The sequence below is a fragment of the Cibotium barometz genome, chromosome 51 (genome assembly GCF_041138505.1).
Source record: "Cibotium barometz isolate CiBa-2024 chromosome 51, ASM4113850v1, whole genome shotgun sequence".
In the NCBI taxonomy this organism is placed as follows: Eukaryota; Viridiplantae; Streptophyta; class Polypodiopsida; order Cyatheales; family Cibotiaceae; genus Cibotium; species Cibotium barometz.
In genome coordinates this window covers 16,930,923-16,952,596 of record NC_141096.1, presented here as the reverse complement: position 1 = coordinate 16,952,596, position 21,674 = coordinate 16,930,923, and positions in this window count along the sequence as shown.

The following is a 21,674-nucleotide window of genomic DNA, read 5'->3' as shown; positions in this document are numbered from 1 at the left end:
AGAAATATGGATAGAATTGATTTTTGTAAATCCCATGAATTATTTTACTCAAAAGTAGAATATTGAATATATTCACTTAAGAATTGAGAAAGAAGATGAAAAATCCATCGAGAAAAAGTACCTTTACCTAGGCCAAGCAATTGGCAGAAATTTAGAAAAAGTCCCATCATCGGTATCGAAGTAGAAAAAGCTACTAAATGTGAATGAGATGAGATAAGATGTGAATGGATGTGATAAGATGTGAATGAGATGTGATACGATGTGAATGAGATGTGATAGGATGTGAATAGATGTGATAAGATGTGATGTGATGTAAATGAATGTGGATGTAGATGTGATAGGATGTGATGTGATATAAATGAATGTGGATGTGAATAATGAGATGAGAATGAGATGTGAGGATATGTGAAAGGATGTGATATAAATGAATGTGGATGTGAATGAAGAGATGAGAATGAGATGTGAGGATATGTGAAAAGATGTGATATAAATGGATGTGGATGTGGATGTGAAAGGATGTGATGTGATGTAAGTGAATGTGGATGTGGATGTGATGTAAATGGATGTGGACGTGGATGTGGATGTGATGTGAATGGATGTGGACGTGGATGTGGATGAGATGTGATGTGATGTGACGTGATGTAAATGGATGTGGACGTGGATGTGGATGAGATGTGATGTGATGTAAAGGGATGTGGGTGTGAATGTGATGAGATGTGGATGAAATGTGATGTGATGTGAATATATGTGGATGTGAATGTGAATGTATCGATGGATGTGGATAGACGTGCATGTGAATGACTGGATGGATGTGGATGAATGAGATGGAATGTGTATGGATGTGATGAGATCTAGATGGATATGGATGTGATGTAATGTGGATGGGATGAATGAGATATGATGTGGATGTGATATAATGTGGATAGAATGTATGTGATGGGATGGGAATGTGATGGATGTGATGTGATGTGAATGGGGATAGATGTGAATGGATGAGATGTGATGTGGATGTGAATGGGGATAGATGTGATGTGGATGTGATGTGATGTGATATGATGTGAATGGGGATAGATGTGAATGGACGAGATGTGATGTGGATGTGATGTAAATCGGGATATATGTGAACGGATGAGATGTGATGTGATGTGACGTGAATCGAGATAATGTGAATGGATGAGATGCGATGTGAATGGATATGATGCGATGTGATGTGATGTGGATCGGGTTAGATGTGATGAGGATGAGGTGTGATGTGAATGGATGTGATGCGAATAGATGTGATGTGATGTGATGTGCATCAGGTTATATGTGAATGGATGAGGTGTGATGTGAATGGATGTGATGTGATGTGAAATGGATGTGATGTGAATGGGGATAGCTTTGAATGGATGAGATGTGATGTGAATGGATGTGATGTGAATTGGGATAGATGTGAATGGATGAGATGTAATGTGAATGGATGTGATGTGATTTGATGTGAATCGGGATAGATATGAATGGATGTGATGTGATGTGATGTGAATCAGGATAGATGTGAATGGATGTGATGTGATGTGATGTGATGTGAATCGAGATAGATGTGAATGGATGAGATGTGATGTGAATGGGATGTGGATATGGGTAGATGAGAATGGATGAGATGTGATGAGGATAGATATGATGAGATGTAATATGATGTGATTAGATGAGAATGGATGAAGGACGATGAGAATACCTATGATTGGATATGGATTAAGCAAAGTGAATTGATTTAGAAGAATGTGAATAACGGGAAATGATGTGGAATGAGGTGAAAAGATGAGAGTTCATTAGAAACTGTATTTATGACCTATTTTTAAATGACTGTTTTATGTCAAGAGTGCTGGGGAAGCATCTTGACCATCTTGTGAATGAGGTCGTGGAGACCTAAGTGATAAAGTTACAACAGCTGACGGAGAGTCGATGGAGGATGTCTCGCGTAGCAAGGTCGTGGAGACCTAAGAGATAAAGTTGCAACAGTTGACGGAGAGTCGATGGAGGATGTCTCACGTGAAAAGATGCAGGGGAGAAGAGAGCTTGAGCTCTTGCAAGCACACACACACTCACAAAACCTTAATAGAGAACACACGAGGTGAGAGGCTGAAAATCTTCTTCTTCTTCACTCAACACTCAACACACCATATACAAGATAAGAGTACATATAATATGAAAAGGTACTCAACCAATACATACACGGGTTCTCTATAGTGTGAACCCAACTAAATGAGCTAGCGCTATAACTATGCCAGTCTCTAGAATGGCTGTCACACAGCCTGTCATTCCACTGGCTGCATATCACCCAATATCTCACCAACCATGCCAGTGGTGTAAGTGTGGGGCCTATCCCCCAGGCGGGTCATCAGTGTCCACCGCCTCACTAGACGAGCTCGATATCTCAACACTCCCCCTCGAGCTCAACTCCATCTCATGTACACCAAGCGAAGCCCTGAATCTGTGGAGCTTCTTTGTACCCAATGCTTTGGTGAAGATATCAGCTACTTGATCCTCTGTGCTGACATAAACAAGGTCAAGGTCTCCTGCCAAGACCTTCTCTCTGACAAAGTGGTAGTGGACCTCTATATGCTTCGTATGAGCATGAAATATTGGGTTCCTGGCCAACTGTATACTGCTAATGTTGTCACAGAAAATGACAACTTGTCTATCACTGATAGACCCAAATCTCCAAGTAGCTTTCTCAACCAAGCTACCTCACATGCTGCCATAGCAGCTCCTCTGTACTCGGCCTCTGGTACTGGATAGAGAAACCGTAGGCTGCTTCTTGCTGCTCCAAGTCACAGTAGCACTCCCCCAAAGAAAACATGAAGCCACTGGTAGATCTTCTATCTAAGATACTACTAGCCCAATCAGCATCTGTGTACCCATGTACACATATCTCTGTCCCAGTCTCAAAGAATAGTCCATAATGCAAAGTAGACCTCACATACCTCAGTATGCGTCTCAATGCATCCAAATGCGGTTTTCGTGGAACCTGCATAAACTAACTCACCAACCTAACAGCATAGCTCAAATCTGGCCTCGTGATCGTCATGTATATCAAGCTTCCTACTATGTGCCTATACATAGTAGGATCCTCCAAGATCTCTCTTGAATCTGCACTCAACTTGCCATTCTGATCTAATGGCACAGAAATAGGCTTATAGCCTGTCATACCACAACATGTCCAAGCCATACTATCTCTGCAGTAATCCAATACCATGTGGTGACCTAATCACCTCAATGCCCAAGAAATATCTGAGCTCCCCCAGATCCTTCATCTCGAGACATCAAAGATCTCTGCATCATGGTCCCCCGTAATGATCAAGTCATCTACATAGATGACAACAAGCACAACCCCTCTATCACCATGTCTCACATACAACGAGAAATCTGCATTGGCTACATGAAAGTCAATAGTGACAAGATATTCACAGATCTTGTCAGACCATGCTCTTGGTGCTTGTTTTAAACCATACAAGGCTTTCTTCAACCTGCAAACATGCTCGGGGTGACCCATATCCTCATAACCAGGTGGCTGCAACATATACACCTCTTCTTGCAAATCCCCATGCAAGAATGCATTCTTTGCATCCATTTTGATGTAAAGACCATTGCTTTGACGCAGCCACTGCTATCACAACCCTCACTTTTGCCATCTTGGCAACTGGGCTGAAAGTTTCCTCATAATCAATGCCATATGTCTGCGCATATCCTTTGGCTACCAATCTAGCCTTGTACTTGTTTATGCTTCCATCACTGTTATGTTTAACTTTGTACACCCACTTGCATCCAATGGCTTTCTTGCCTTCAGGCAAGAAATCCCAAGTTTCATTTCCATATAGTGCATCCATATCCTCATCCATAGCTTTCTCCCAACACACATTTCCAACAGTCTCATCAATGCATGTGGGCTCAACAACCTGCACAACCTTTGCCATATATGCAGAGTGATGTGCCACATAACCATCATAGGTAAATCTCTGCACAGGATTTTTCACTCTCCCAGATCTTTGCAGCTTTTCATTCATGGCTTCCATAGCCTTCTTTACACCAGGTGTTCTCATAGTAGCTGGGATCCCAAGCTCCTCATCAAGGCTCATATCTGAGCCACTAGACTCTCCATCCACATGAGAATGCCCTGCAGAAATGTCAGGCATACCAAGGGGCTCAACCACTTTCTCTTTTCCTTTACGTGATGTACTAATCACATTTGCAGGACTGGTATTATGACGCAGCCTGCCACTCCATGGTCTATCAACAGACCCACTAGATGAGGACTCTCCTAGTCCACTCAAAGACTGTGATTGCTCACCTGCATTCTGTGCAACCACACTTCCACTCTCATTAGCCCCTTTTTCAGCAGCATACCAGCTGCTCATCTCATCAAAGACAACATCCCTGCTCACCCTCAACTCACGTGTAGCAGGGTTATAACACCTGTATCCCTTTTGCTCAAGGGAATATCCAATAAACACACATTTTTCAGCTTTTGGATCCAGCTTAGTTCTCAGCTCATCTGGCACATGCACATATGCAATGCATCCAAAGACTTTCAGATGAGACAAATCTGTTTTCTGCCAGTAAACCTCTCCTCTGTGGAGTTACATCATGTATGGCTGTAGTTGGAGTCCTGTTCATGATGTATACTGCTGTAGAAATAGCCTCAGCCTAATAGCTATGCGGCATATTTTTCTCTTCCATCAATGCTCGCGCAATCTCAGCAATGTGCCTATTTTTCTGCTCAGCAACTCCATTTTGCTGCGGAGCGTATCTGCATGTAAACTGTCTCCGAATACCATTCTTCTTCAAAAATTTAGAGAACTCGTTGGAGAAGTACTCTCCCCCTCCATCTGACCTTAGGCACTTTACATATTTCCCTGTTTCCTTTTCAACCAAAACTTTGAAATTCTGAAAGTCAGTGAACACCTCACTCTTCTCCTTCATGAAATATACCCACACTTTCCTTGTGTGGTCATCAATGAAAGTCACATAATACCTACAGCCTCCCATAGACATGGTCTTCGTAGGACCCCATACATCTGAATGCACAACATCTAGTGCATTTCTGCTCACATATCTGTTACGTGGAAACACATGCTTTGTTTGCTTCCCAAATTGGCATGCTTCACATATTCTCTGCATACCTTCCACTTTAAATTTTGGCAGCCCTGTCAATCCTTTAGTCTGCATAGACTTCAATCTCTGCACATTCACATGTCCAATCCTTTTATGCCAAATGTCTGTGTCTGCAACAATTCCTGAACCATTTGCAAACATCGCAGCACTCATTTCAGGCATGTCTACATTCAACGTAAACATTCTACCCACTCTGTTGCCTTTTGCAACCAACCTGCACTTGTCTTTAAAGTCTTCAACATAACAACCATCAGGGTTAAATCGAACCTGCAAACCCTGCCGGCCAACTGAAACCAGATTCTTTGTTATGGTCGGAACGTGAAGTACATTTGCAAGGTACTTCACTTTGCCATCCTGCATAGACAATGGCACATCTCCAACATGGGCAATTGGATGAGCAGTGTCATCCCCTGTTTCCACAAAAACCTGGTCTTTCCGGGTTTTTCATCTCCTTGAACCACTCCCCATGACTTGTCATGTGGTTCGAAGCACCTGAATCCACATACCACACATCATCTTTTTGTGCTGCTTCAACATTTTCAGACATGGCATTCATGACATGCTGCATAACAAACAACCTTTCATTGTCCTCATTATTTCTGCTTGAGGATGCATAGTTGTTTTTTATGAGAAACGTGGTGCTCATGATAGATCAAGTGTGTGGAGAGGAGAGACTCAAAAAGTACAAGAATAAACTCTTGCTTATTAAGTTGCTTATGCATACAACTAGGCTTTGCTCTCATTCAAAATGCCTCATGGCCTCACCTTTAAATAGGTGAACAAGTGGACCTCAAGTCCATTCACACTCACACCCTTCTCTCACCCTTCTACTCAACCTTAGTCTCTTAATACCCCCCCTCAATACCAACTATGGAAGGATGGAATAGGTGGTATTGGACATAAGGTGCCTTTATAACATTAGGCATACAAGGCTTGAATATAGGTGTGGTTATCTAGGATTTTCAAATGTGTTCCTAGAGCCTTAGAGGCTAATACATTGTTGCCATCTAAGTCTTTAATTTGTTGTCGATGAAGATGTACACCTCAATGATGGTGCACCCCACTCTTTGTGTTTGCTTGGCTTCTTGTAGATGACATGGTTGAGACATACATGCCATTGCTTCCACCATATGCTTTCCACGTTGACCATTCTCACACAATGATAATGACAAGGCTGCCACCCTTGCTTAAATGGTTTGCTTTTAGATGGTCCTCCAACATGCTTTATGCTTCCTTGAATACCATATCTCCTCCATGGGTAATGAGGTAGATTTAAATGGGGAAGGGAATGGGAGGGTCTTACCACTTGCCTTATGCATTGGTCAAGGGCAGTGTCTACTCCACAATTACAACAAGTTTTGTGCATGTTAGTTAAATGATACCCTTTAGGGTTTGAAGATTCAAGCTTAGTGAAAGTGAGTAAATTGTTGAGGTAAATACTCAAACAAATAGGTTTTATCATCTTTGGCTCAAGAAGGAGAGGGCATGGCTCATAGTGTTGCCAATGCCTCTTACAAAAGTAATGCCAAAAAATGCTTAAAATCATGACAACCAATAAGGTAGAGCATTTAGGGATTCTATGCTCAACCTTACAACTCATCTTATATGATGAAAAATCAGAATATGCAGCAGAATGAAGTGCCTTGGGCTTGGGAAACGAGAGCATACGGCTTATGGCTTGCCTATGCCTCTTACAAACAAGGGCCTCAAGGGTAACACACATAAACATTGAAGATGAGCACTTAATGTACATGTGCCCAACTTTAAGAACACTCAAAAATCTGAGTTTTATGATAAAAAACCAGAATTCTTCAACCTCTTTAGCTTATGAGGTGAAGACAATTGGTCCATGGTTGCACCATTGCTCTTTGGAAGAAGCGGTGGATGATGAAGACTTGAATGTGGCACTTATGGTGTGTGCCGGCCTCCATTGTTGATGAAGAAGAGCCTCCGTAATGTAGATGACCTCCTTCTTTGATGATTAATACCACCTTAGTGTTTAGCAACACTTTAGTTGATGATTAATATCACCATTTGTGTGTATAAAACACAATTAGTGCTAAAAAGCACATTTTTAGTGTAAAATAACACTTATTTTGGTGATTAACTCACATTAGTGTTTAATAACACTATGAGTGTTTAAAAACACTTTAAAATAACCTCCCTTTGCTGGATTAATAGAGTGATTAGTGTTAAACAACACAATTAGTGCTTAGAAGCACACTTTAATCACTTTGAAAGCTTAAAACTTGATGTCGGTGTTGAAGCTTGACGGGCATGAGGTTTATGCACTACCTCAAGTGGATGAAAGCCACTTCAAAATGAAGAGAAAGACCAGCAATATCCATTCACACTCATACTTGAGTGATTAGAGGAAGGGAGTGATGATTGAGCAAGAAAAACCCACAAATGCAAGCTTTAATGGAGAGCTTGAGAAAACAAAGAGACCTCCGTCTGGTTTTTCACTTCCCTCCAGCGCTACAGTCGACTATTTGGGCTAAGCTTGCAGCTGTGGCATCTCCACACGTTGGGCTACAATAGCCCTAAGACTCCATCACCAATGATAGCTCACACGCGCCGTATGGCTGTACGGCCAGGGCTGCAGCAGCGTTTTGGCGCCGTTTTGGTTCGTGGGCAATGCCGCGTCGGAAAGAGAAGTATAGAGCTCATTAGCTGTACGAAATGATGTGCCTTGGCCTGCTCTACAACTCCTTAGTTGATTTCTCAGAGAAATATCCACTCTACAAGCTGCTGTAGCTCCTCAACCATGAGAGGGTTGAGCTCCACACAAGGAAGATGAGGAAAAAATGGATAAATTTGACCTAATCTACACCACAAATGGTTCAAATCACCTAGGCTCTAGATACCATGATGAGAAACGTGGTGCTCATGATAGATCAAGTGTGTGGAGAGGAGAGACTCAAAAAATACAAGAATAAACTCTTGCTTATTAAGTTGCTTATGCATACAACTAGGCTTTGCTCTCATGCAAAATGCCTCATGACCTCACCTTTAAATAGGTGAACAAGTGGACCTCAAGTCCATTCACACTCACACCCTTCTCTCACCCTTCTACTCAACCTTAGTCTCTTAATAGTTTTGCTGCACTTTCCCATTTTGCATGTCAGCCTGCTTCTTATAACACTCTGCCTGCACATGTCCAGGCTTACCACAATAATAGCATTCACGTGCATCATTATACTGCCTTTGCCAATTTCCACGGCCTCTTTGACTCCCCCTGCCTCTGAATCTGCCTCTTCTACCTGCGTGTTGTTGTTGTTGTTGTTGTGTATTCTAGGACTGTTGTTGTTGCTGCTGCTAGCCATAATTCTGATTACCTGTTTGGCCACCTCCTTGACCGCGTCCATGACCTCCTCTACCTCGTCCTCTTCCTAAACTTGTGTAGAAGGCATGTTGCTCTGAACTGTTTTTGTTTTGTGAAGACTGTTGGTCTTCACCCAAGCTCTTCTCTTCTATAATCAGCATAGATACCAAATCTGTAAAGTTGGGAATGTTTTCCCGAGTCTAAATAGACGTCTTGAACGCCTTGTATTGTGGCCTGAGACCACGTAGACAGACTTCCACCTTATCATCATCATCTACTGACACACCAATAGATGCAAGGGATTCCACAATACCCTTTATCTTCAATGCATAGTCATTCACAGACATGCTCTTTTTCTCAACAGTATAAAGTTCATTCTCCAACTGTATCTTACGTGCCTTGGTATTTGTTTCATAGAGTTTTACCAAGGTGTCCCACACCTCTCCTGGCTCCTTGGTTCCAGTCTTTAAACTCTTTCACATGTGCAGCAGTTGGATTTATGTCCGCCGGTATCTCTGGTGCCACTTCATGCTCTCCTTCTACGTAGTCCCAATAGCCCTTTCCCATCAGGAAATTTGTCAACCTGAACCTCCAAGCATGGAAGTTATTCTTATCAAGCTTCTCAGCCACAATCTGGGTTATGCCATCATTTGACATCTTGCCAGATACAAAAATTTACCAGAAATAGCACTCTGGTTTTTCCTGCACAAACTGTTGTACTTTCTGCAGCGGTACTGTAGTACTCTCAAATGTCACAACGAGTGACTTCAATGTGCATACATACACCCCAATGGAAACTGTTGATCTCTTTGCAGCACCACAGTGTTTGCACAGTCAATCTGTCTTCCAAGTTCTGCAGAGAATCGATGACTTACCCGCAGTGCTTGAAATTGCCTGCTTTCTGAAAACGGAGGTCCAGATGTTGTGTGTAGTTTTTTGGGAACCTCAGACTCAACTTGTACATGTGTACATGAGTGCTATTCGTGTTGTGGTGAGAGAAGCCCATGATAGCATGATAGCTGGACATCCACAGTTTATAAAAACCTATATGTCTATGAAGAAAAGCTTCTTCTGGCCAGGACTCAAAAAGGATATACTTGATCATGTGCAGTAATGCTTAATGTGTCAGAGAATCAAGGCAGAGAGAGTCAAGATGCCAGGGAAATTGCAACCTCTAGACATTCCATAGATGAAGTGGAAATGTATCAGTATGGACTTTGTCACTGGATTACCTTCAGTGCAATTAGGTTACAACTCCATTTTTGTGGTAGTTGGCAGACTAACCAAAGTTGCCCATCTGATTCTAGTGAAAGAAACATACACTACAGTGGATGTTGCTAGAGTTTTCTTTGAGGAGATCTTCAGATTGCATGGCTTACTTAGGAGGATAGTAATTGATAGAGATCCCAAGTTCACCATCAAAATTCTGAACTGCATTCTTTGAAGCAGTAGGAACTTTCTTGGATCTCACTACAGCCTATCACCCAAAAACAGATGGCTAGACTAAAAGAGTGAATCAGGTAATAGAAGATATTCTTCGATCATGCTGTGGTGACAGGGAACCCAAGAAGTGGTTAAGCCATTTGCATCTGGTTGAATTTGCTTACAATTCTTCTTATCATCGAAGCATTGGGATGACCCCTTTCAGAGCTCTGTATGGACAAGATTGCCTCACACCATTGACTTGGTCCGACCCATTGATGAAAGTCGAGATGTCCAGACAAATGCTTGATGACATGGACCCCAGCAAATGCAATCAATCCGTAAAGATATTAAGGCAGCCGAAGATAGGCAAAAGCAGTATGCAGATAAAAAGAGATCAGAGAGAGAGTTTGAAGAATCAGATATGGTCTTCATTCGAGTACGACCAAAAAGAAGTTCTTTATCTTTAGGGAAGTATAAGAAGCTCTCTCCCAAATACTCTGGACCATATGTTGTTATAAAGAAAGTAGGTGATTTAGCTTATAAACTTCTTCTGCCTCCCCATCTCAAGGTACATAATCTATTCCATGTCACTTTGCTTAAGATATATGTACCCAGCTCGAGTCACGTTATCGTGCCATGGCACGTCTATGGTGTGAAACCATGCATGTGAGGGCATCAAATACACATCCAGATGCATGGGGTTAAGTGCCATGATGAGTCATTATATGATGCCATGTACATATGTTCATATTGTAAATGAGGTTCAATAAGACGAACTGAGGCTGAGCCAGATCTAGGAGTTTTTGTATATGAGTGTGGTGGGTGATGGTTCTGCTGTTACTCAGAGCTCATGGGCAAGTTAGAAACATCCAGTTATTTATGATGGCATGAGTGGCACGCCAAAGGGATAGATTAATGATGTTAATGGCTTCCCATGTGCATAATGTGTAGTAGCTTCTTAATGGTATCGATGGGTCAAATTAGTGAATACCTCTTATGGAATGCAAACATGAGGGCATGCCAATGCACAAAGGAATGTATTTATGAAGACATGGGAAAATACTTGAATGAACAATTGGGGATTTTATAAATCACATGGCCGATATGATGATTTATAAACTATGGAGGCATCAAGAGTAATGGAGATTCAATGGACATTACAGTGCCGAAGAATTTATTGAATGCCGGGGAATAAAATTAGATGAACTACTTTGCATTGAGAACCTTACCTTAATGCTAAGGTTAGGAGTATTACACTAAGGGGGCAGTAGACGTGGAATAAAAAAGCGAATGTTTTTCTTTTTATTGAGATTTTCTGGATATTAAATGGACGCAAGCGCAGCCCTTTTGAATTCTTTAGCTGCAAAAGGTGGTGAGGCACCGCATTTGTTGCGGGAAAAAAAGAGGAAATAACCAGAGTTGGGGTAGGCGGCGAATATCAGAGAAAAAACGTCTGCAGACAAAAGGGAACCAGTGCCCAATCGACCAGTCATTTTCATTTCAAGAAGATACCCACAGTTCATGGCTTGTTGGTGTTAGATTTGAAGAGGATTTCGAGTGCTATAATAGGAGATGCTTTTTGGTTTCTACGCTTCCTTCATCGAATTGTCTGCAGCGAGCGGCGTTTGAGAATAGTGAATATAATCAAGAAAAAAATTCGCTTGTAAACCTTCAGTTAAGTGACTTTCTTTTTTATTTTTTTTAAATTACTTTCACTCCATACGATTTAGGAAAATCGTATATCTCATATATCAAAAAGGATTTTGGAAATGAGTAGAAGGGTTTGGAGAAAAAGTTAAAGGATTTGGAGCTTGGAGATTTTGTGGGAAAAAAGGTATCAAAAATACATTTAAGTTGCGGAAAGTTGGTCTTACTTTCTACTCGATTGAATTTTGGAAATTACGAGTATGATATAGCTATGCCGTATGCTATCTTTTGCTTGTGAGATGTTACAATATTAAGGCAGGTTTTCAGGTGATAAAGAGCATCTTGAAATGATGATTTTGATGGCACTGGATGTAAAGAATGTAAATGGTCACATGTATGTTGGAAAAAATTGAAGGTTATGTTATGCCTACATGTGATTGGATCAAAGGATTTGGAGAAAGGAGTCAGTGAATAAAGGGACAAGCACTTGATACACAAATTTGTGCAATTATCAGGATGAATTCAAGGATGTATTAAGGTGAATCGACACATGTATATGCCATTGAAAATGGAGATGTCCAATACTCCTTGGGAGATTTTGTGTGCGAGTTTCCTTGTTAGATTTGGTACCTACTCTCACAGCTAGAAGTCTCGTACTTTCCTGGCTATACCGCACACGTCACGACAGCTCTTTTGGTGAACCCGACGTGAAACTGCTGGGGTGAGAGTGTGGTGAAGTATACAGGGAAGCTATGGCTGAGAATTCTGAGGGTCAGGGGGTTCATTTTGACCCTGGGGTTATGCAGATGTTTCAGATGTTTACCATGTACATGCAACAGCAACAAGCTGCTGAGAGAGGACAAATTTCCACGACCAAAGCATTACAATCAATTGTGAAAAAGATGGATCAATTTGATGGGAAGGACATTACAAAGTACCTGCGCAATTATATAAAGGAGATGGAGCTAAACAGGGTGACTGAGGAGGATATGGTTCGAAGTTTCGAGCTGGTATGTGTTCCTGAAATAAGAGAGCGCATAAGAGGATTGCAGACAGCACATGGTGGCAGAAATTGGGAGGAGTTCAAGCTTGCTTTAAAGGATGAATATTTCATGGAGGATTCTGAGCGAGTGACCAAACGAACTTTCTTGGAATGGGTCACAAAACCTAAAATGGGAATTTCTGCCACAGAATTGCTAAGAGAGTTTGAGAAGCGCTATGCCTAGTTGTCAAGGATAGAGCATACAACTTTGGACAGAGAAAAAACAGAGCTCTTCTTACAAGCAGCTGGGAAAGATCTCCAGGAGAAATTGGAAATCCTCCTTGAGGATAAGGATACAGAGCAGGGATTAAAGAGTGATTGGAATGATGTTGAGGATGCAGTCACTATGTTAGCAAAGCGGCAGCGGAGGAGGGATAAAATGGTGATGGGCTCTGCAACCCCCATAACTGCTGTTACCCCTGAGAATCTACCCAAACCAGCTGCTACAATTCCAAAGGTAGATGGGCCGATGGATGAGCTTATCAAGGGTATGCGTGACCTAAAATTGAAGATGTCCAGGATTGAAGAAAAAGGTCTACCATTGGGGCAGGCTTCTATGCAAAGGCCTCAAAGCAAAGAAGGGTTTACATATAGATGCATATGGTGTGATGACCCAGAACATGCAAAGAAGGATTGTGCTAGCTATAAAGAAGCTCTTAAAAATCAACTTGTGTTTTTCAAAGATGGGAAAATCCATCTTACAGAGACTGGTCTTCCATTGAGCACAAACTTTGGGAAAGGAGGGATGAAAAAGCTGGTAGAGGATATGGCTGCTAGTCATGCCATTTCTATGGTTGAGGCAGCAACCTATGGATTAAAGGTTGGTCAACTAAAGCAGGGATTTGAGAATGATGAGGATTATGAGAATGAGGATTTTTGGCCATCAACAATGGAATTAATTGCGTCAAAGAAAGTGTCAAAGCAAGCTTTGCATGAGGCAGGTGATTGTATACGTCTTGAGACTGGCTGGGAGGAGCCTGTGGATTCTTGATCTATTCATGCCTATATTGCCAAATGCCAAAATAATGAGGCACAGGTAGAGGAGAAGCGTAAAAGTGAAAATGAGGAAGGAGGGCCATCAAAAAGAGTTACACGTGGAAGTGAAAAGAAGGATCCTGGGCCATCACATATGCCTCCACAGCATAGCAGACCTCCACAGGATGTTTCAATGGAAAAAGTGCCAGCAAAAATGAAGGAGAAGGGTAAAGGGAAAAGTCCACTCTACAAGCTTCAATCTGATATTGAAGCTGCAACAGATCTCAAAAAGGTGCTTGAAGAGAGGATTCTAAACAGCAGGGTGGAGTTCACACTAGGGGAAGTCTTGGGGATTGCAAAGAAAGAATTTCATGATGAGATAATTGATATTATACGAAGAAAAAGGCAGTCCATAATTGAATCTATTCCATCACAAGGGGAGGCAAGCACTTCCAAGACTCATGGAGTACAGGTACAAAAAAAGGAAGAGAGAGAAAATGTGGTGGAATGTAATCACTCTACTGATGGGGCACGACAAGTGCGCTTTGTGGAAGAGGATGATGAAAAAGAAGTTCTTACAAAGAGTCATTACTCCAGGAGCCATTGGGCAAGAGCAACCACTGAAACCCTTGTCAAGATAGGTGATTTGGAAGAGCCATATGTCGCTCTAATTGATCATGGGTCTGAAATAAATCTTATGGCTAAAAATCTCTACAACAAATGTAAGTGGCCAATGGATGTGGATCATGGGTGGATGATTAAAGCAGCCAATAACTCATCTGGAGAGCTTTATGCAGCATGTCCAAATGTAAGGGTAACTATAGGGGATGTGAAAGATGATCAGAATTTCTTTGTTCAGGAGATGTCATCGTATCCCCTTATCCTTGGGCAACCCGATATTACAGCTGTGAGGATGGAAACAAAAGTTTTGGACGATGGCTCGGCATATGCAAGAATAAGGAGTAAGGATGGCAAAAAAGCTGTTCAGTTTTTGACAATTTGCATTAACCATGAAAGGAATCGTGAGTCTCTTCGGGCACAGTCACTCCCAAAGATAAACAGAGAGTTCATGAATTACAGGGAGATGAAGGATTTTGGCCAGGTGCCATTGTAAAGCAAGATTCCAATGGTACAAGGAAAAATGAGTTCTCGCAGGACTCAATCAATGTAAATAGTTTTTCAGCAAATTTTTAGGGATTTTCCAGCTATGGGTCACTGGTTTTTGTAAAAAGCAAGTATTTGAAGCGTGGCATGCGAAAACATATACAAAATGAACAAAAAAGTTTTGAGCAGTGTGGTCTTTTGGGGAAGAATGAGTTTATTTCAGGGGTGCTTGATGAGGTGTCATTTGTAGATACTATGGATGTGCTTTTTGATATGGGAAGAGCATGCTTACAGGGTGGAAATGAAATGATAGAGGTGTCATCTGTGGAGATGTATGATATAATCTAGGAATTCGAGGGGGTGGAATGTAAAAACATGAGTTGCGAGATGGATGCGTGGAATGTAAAAACATGAGTTGCGAGATGGATGCTCATGTTGATACAAAGTACAAAACGGTTGCAAAGAAGGTGAAACCAGTTGCCTTGCCCTTGCCAGCAAGGAGAAGATAGATGAAGCTTCTATGCAACCAAATCTTAGAGATCCGAAGAAAATTGGGCATAAATTTACTCAAGAAACTCTAAAAGAGCTGAAGATTGGTGAGAAGGATTTTCTGTTGCCAGTTGAAAGGGAATGCTTTGAGGAGATGCTTGTAAAACATGGGAAAGCCTTTGCTTTTCAGCCGCATGAGATAGGCTGTGTTGATCCAAGTGTAACAGCACCAATGGTGATCTTTACTGTTCCACATGTGCCCTGGAACCTGTGACCAATTCCAGTACCAAAGGCTCTCTTGCCAAAGTTGATAGAATTACTAAAAGAAAAGATCAGGATGGGAATCTTGGAGCCATCATGTGCCCCATATTCCAACAGATGGTTTACTGTACCAAAGAAAAATGGGACATTGCGCTTTATTCAAGACATGCAACCTGTAAACAAAGTCACAATCAGGAATGTGGGAGCAGGTCCAATTGTGGATGAGTTTGCAGAAGCATTTGCAGGGAAAGCTATATACTCTATGGGTGATCTGTATTTGGGATATGATCAGTTCCAGCTAGATATACAAAGCAGGGACTTGACCACAATGAGAACTCCTTTGGGATTAGTAAGGATGTGTACCTTGTTGAGATTCAAGCTCGATGTCAGTGTGAGCCAGCTATGCTATGTGCTGGCAGATTAGGTAGGAACATGTGTGAGACATAAATGACCGCGTGTCCAGCTGGTCATAGTGAGTGGACATTAGCTAGGGTTAGTAGAGTGTGGACACAACTCATTGTGTGTTGTGTGGATTATGGATTAGTGCATTATGCTTTGTGTGAGAGTGGACATGGCTTCCCTCTATGGTTAGGGTTTGCAATATACATTAGGGTTTGCTCCTGTGTGTGTGTCTCCTCCTCCTCTACCGTTCTTTCAACATGGTATCAGAGCCTTGTGCTGTTTATTAGGGTTTATGAGTGAGTGAGTGAAGAGGGAGAAGAAGAAGCTGTGAAGCTACCATTGGAGCTGTGAAGCTAAATACTATCAGATCTGAGAGCTAGGCCTACCGGGTAAGGTCTTCTAAACATCCTTGAGCGGATTGCAGGTGAAACAGGCAAAAGCAAAGCATTTTAGAGCAAATCAAAGCAAAGCAAAATTCTGGTTTTTGAAGCTTTCCATTAAAGCTTGACAACATTGATGTATGGTGGAAATACGCGTGATTTCTGGCAAAAGACATATGCATTTGTCAAAGAGGGATGTATTGGCAACCCATGAGCAAGCCTTGAACAAAGTTTGGAGCAATTTGGATGTATTTGATTGAGTGAAAATTCTGGTTTTTTGAGCTCTCACAAAACAGAGAAGAGGAAGCCCAAAATTGATGCATTTGGAGTGAGATTTTGGCAAAAATTGAACCATTGGTGGATTGCACATGTACCTAGGTGTGTTGGGGACCTATAACCATCATCAAACAACCTTATAAACACTCCCAAACCCCTGATTTGCAGGCGGCGCAGCTCATACAGAGGAAACAGGGCAGAAATCTGGTTTTTTGACTACGAGGAGGTTGATTTCTCACTTGGTACTTGAGATCTTCCACAAATTTCTTAGCAATTGGATTATTTACATCTTGGAGAAGAGGGCTATGTGATTTGTTTGACCAATGATGCTTAATTGAGCTGGGAATGAGCTGATTAAAACAGGCTATCCACTGGTTGCAGAGAAACAGAGCATTTTAATCGAGCAATTAATCTTTGGTGTTTTACAATTGGACAAATTCCTCTTACATGGAGTTGATGGACACTATTGCTAAGCCAATGAATGCCTGGTTGCTCAATTTGGGGAAATATTGAAGGAATTAGAGCCAAATCATTACTGGTTTTTCTGGTTTTTTCAAAAACAGAGAAAGGGGTTTTCAAAAATTGATAATTACACATGTCAGATGGAGTTGATACTCAACATTGAGGTTCATTAGGTGTCAATGCAAGTTGCCTAGACTTGATTGCACCATTACATTGCGATTTGGAGTCTTGGAAGGCGTGTCAATTCAAGGTATCCCGCACTGCGTGAGTCAGTTCATCTTGGATGATTACAGGTTGATTTCCTACATCAAATTTGGAGTTTGTTGGCTATCTTGGAGTATCTGGAACATTCATTGGAGTGTGGTTGAGCTGAGGAAGGCTCATTTACAGATTTGAAGTGTGCGGAAGGTGTATGCATTGAGCAACATGTCGGACAATCCAGTTCAGATTGTTGGTGAAAAGCTGGATAGGAAGAACTTCCAGGCATGGAAGTACAGGATAAAGAGTTTCTTGAAAGGAAAAGGATTTTGGAATCTCATTACAGGTGCTGAACCTGAGCCTGAGCTACCTCGGCAACCTACACAGCAGCAGCTTATTGCTCATAAGCAATGGTCTGAGAGAGCATTCAAAGTGCTGCATTATTTGTCTATATGTATATCTGATGCTATGCTCATACACATTCAGGATGCTGAGAATCCCAAAGATGCATGGGATACTTTGGTCAAGATGTTTGATACAGATACGAGTGCTCGCAAGTCTCAATTGCGACAGCAGATACACAATGTAAAAAGGAATAAAAGGAGCATACATGATTATGTGCAAGAAATCAAGAAGTTTGCAGATGCATTGGCCACAATAAATGCCCCCATGCCTGATGATGATTTGGTGGATATTACCTTGCGTGGTCTTGGCAAGGAATACAAATCTTTTGATACCTCTATCTCCGTGAGGAGTACAGGTTTACCCGACTTCGATGAGTTGGTTTCACTCTTATTGGTTGAGGAAATCAAGCTCAGTGATTCATTTTTGGATGCATCTTCTAGCCATGACGATGGCAGAAATCAGGCTTTTTACTCGCAGAGAGGTTTTAGAGGCAGGGGGAGATTTGCATCACGTGGACGTGGTGGTAATGGTCGTGGATGGCAGGATAGACCTCCACAACAGAATTTTCAGCCTTCTTATGGTGCTCGAGGTGGTCGTGGATATGCACCTCAAAGAGGTCGTGGTAACCCCCGTGGAAGAGGACGTTGGCAAGGCCAACAAAATTCTATGCAAGATGTGGAATGCCATTATTGTGGCAAATATGGTCATATGGCGAGAGATTGCTTTCGCAAACAGAATGATTTGAGAGGGGGAAGAGCACAACGTGGTGGTCATTATGGTGGAAACTATGCACAACATGGTGGCAACTATGCATCAAGTAGCAATGATGGAACTGCAAATCATTTGTTTGCCATGAAGCATGTTGTGGGTTCTATGACAACAAATGCTGAGAATGATGATACATGGTACATGGACTCAGGAGCATCAAACCATATGACATGTCATGGTGAATGGTTTGAGCATATGAAGCCCATGGATGTGAAGGGCTATGTGGAAACAGGTGATGATACCCAGCATGTCATTACACATGTTGGAAGTGTACCATTGGTCATGCATAATGGTCAGACAAAGTCTATTGCAGATGTGCTGTATGTTCCTTCGATCACTAAAAGCTTGGCCTCAGTTGGTCAAATGGTAGAACAGGGATTACAGGTTAGATTCAATGAGCATGGATGCTTTGTTGAAGATTTTAAACATGGATGTAGAGTGATTGCTAAAGGCAAGAAAGAAGGAAGACTGTTTAAGCTGGATGCTGGAATTCCTGAGCTAAAATCAGCCATGTTCTCAAAGAGCAGGAATGTGGTACAGGATATTGATATGTGGCACAAGAGGATTGGCCATGTAAATATACAGAGATTAAAGAACATGCAAACAAGAGGCATTGTCAATGGTTTGCCTAGGTTCAAATATGATGGACATATGCATGTTTGTGAAGCCTGTCAGTTTGGGAAGCAGGCAAGGTTGAGATTTCCTAGAGAAGGAAATATGAGTAACAGGCCACTTGAGATCGTGCACAGTGATGTATGGGGTCCTGCACAAAACCCATCTATCAAAGGCAGCTTATACTATGTTACATTCATTGATGACTTTAGCAGGATGACATGGATATACTTTCTCAGGGAGAAGAGTGAAGTATTGGAAAAATTCATGGATTTCAAAGCTTTTGCAGAAAAGCAGTATGGCTGTTGGATTAAATGTCTGAGGACAGATGGAGGTGGTGAATACACCTCAAAAGCTTTTGAGCATTTCTTGAGGAAGCATGGAATAAGGAGACAATTGACATGCAGGTATACACCTCAGTAGAATGGTGTGGCTGAGAGAAAGAATAGAGTTATATGTGAAGTGGCAAGGGCGATGCTTAATGAAAAGAGCATGCCAGATTACTATTGGGCAGAAGCATGTGCTACTGCAGTATACATATTGAACAAAACACCTACAGCAGCCATTCATGGAAGCACGCCAGAGATGCGGCTCACAGGTTACAGGCCAGACATTGGACATCTTAAAGTTTTTGGATGCATAGCCTATGTGCATGTGCCTGATGAAAGAAGAAGGAAGTTGGATCCTAAGGCAGAGAAATGTATATTTGTTGAATATGCACAGGATCGAAAAGCCTACAAGTGTTATAATCCACAAACTAGACAAGTGGTCATCTCACGTGATGTGGTGTTTGATGAGCTTGCTAGTTGGTATAAGGCAAAAGATGAAGGTGTTATTGAGTCACTTGAGGCTGATGTACATGTGAACTTGCCATCACAAGCAAGTTCTAGTTCTACTACTATGTCTGGGCCAGCAGCAGAAGCTGAGAGTAGCAGTGTACGTCCATGGTCAGGACGTTTGAGGCATGAGAGTGTAAGCACTGGGAGTAGTGCTATGGATAAAGGCAAAAAGAAAGTCGAAGGAATTGGAATCACAGGATATGAGTCATCCAGTTCTGAAAGTTTGGATGAGGAGCTTGGCATACCTGTTTTACGCACACCTGGTGCTAGACAGGACAGATATGTGCCACCACATGCTAGAGTCACAGGTGTACAGAGTGACCCGCATGCATTGCGGAGATCCCAGAGGGTCAGATATCCTGTTGACAGGTTGACATACAGAGATTTCGCTATGCACTATGCATACATGACATCTATGGTGAAGCATGTGGAACCTACATGCTATACAGAGGCTATTGGAGAGCATGTATGGGAAAAAGCAATGGATGTAGAGATGGACGCATTGGTCCATAATGATACATGGGACTTGGTTGCACTACCAAAGGACAAGAATGTTATTGGATGTAAATGGGTTTACAAAGTAAAGTGCAAATCTGATGGTTCTATTGAGAGACATAAAGCAAGGTTGGTAGGAAAGGGTTATGCACAGACCCAAGGATTAGATTATGATGAGACGTTTAGCCCAGTGGCTAAGATGGGCACAGTGAGAGCAGTCATTGCTATGGCTGCAGCTAATGGCTGGGAAATGCATCAGATGGATGTTAAGAATGCATTTCTGAATGGAGATCTACAAGAGGAAGTATACATGGCACAGCCAGAAGGGTATGTACACCCTAGATATCCCACTCACGTATGCAGGTTGAAAAAGGCATTGTATGGTCTGAAGCAAGCACCACGTGCTTGGAGTGATAAGATGAGCAGATATCTTATCTCACTTGGTTTTCAGATTTCTACAGCAGATTCTTCACTATATGTGAAGAAGACACAGCATGGGATTGTTTTACTAGTCATCTATGTGGATGACTTGATTATTACAGGTGATCATAGTGCAGATGTGATGCATGTCAAGAAAGCTTTGAGTGGGCAATTTGACATGAAAGATCTTGGTGAGTTGAGATACTTCCTTGGCATTGAAGAGGTGAAAGATCATGCAGGTACTTGGTTAGTACAGCGCCAATATGCCTTGGATATGTTGGCAAAGTATGGCATGACAGGGTGTAAACCTATGAGTACACCATTGGAGCAAAATGTGAAGTTGCGGGCTGATTATGGCGAGGAATTGGATGATCCTTCTATGTACAGGAAGATGGTTGGTAGTCTCATATACATGACTATCACACGCCCGGATTTGAGTTATGCAGTGGGGCTAGTTAGCCAGTTTATGCAGAGCCCCAGGAAACCACATTTGGATGTTGTGAGACGCATCATGAGATATGTGAAGACCACAGCACATTATGGTCTATTTTATGAGAGTGGTAAAAGCTTGGACATTCATGGCTACACAGATGCTGATTGGGCAGGTAGCGCATATGACAGGAGGTCTACTAGTGGATATGCTTTTACACTTGGAAGTGCTGTGGTGAGTTGGAGTAGCAAAAAGCAACCTACAGTTGCTTTATCCAGTACAGAGGCTGAGTACAGAGGTGCAGCCATTGCTACTTGTGAGGCTATATGGTTAAAGAGTCTCTTGGCAGATTTATGTGAGCCTCTTGATGGCAAAGTTGTCATACATTGTGACAACATGAGAAGTATGCAGTTGGCAAAGAATCCAGTATTTCATGCGAGGACCAAACACATAGAGGTCCATTATCACTTTGTCAGAGAAAAGGTGCTGGATGGTACAGTTGATCTTCACTATGTGAAGACTGATGAGCCGGTGGCTGATATCTTCACGAAGCCACTTAGCAGGGAGA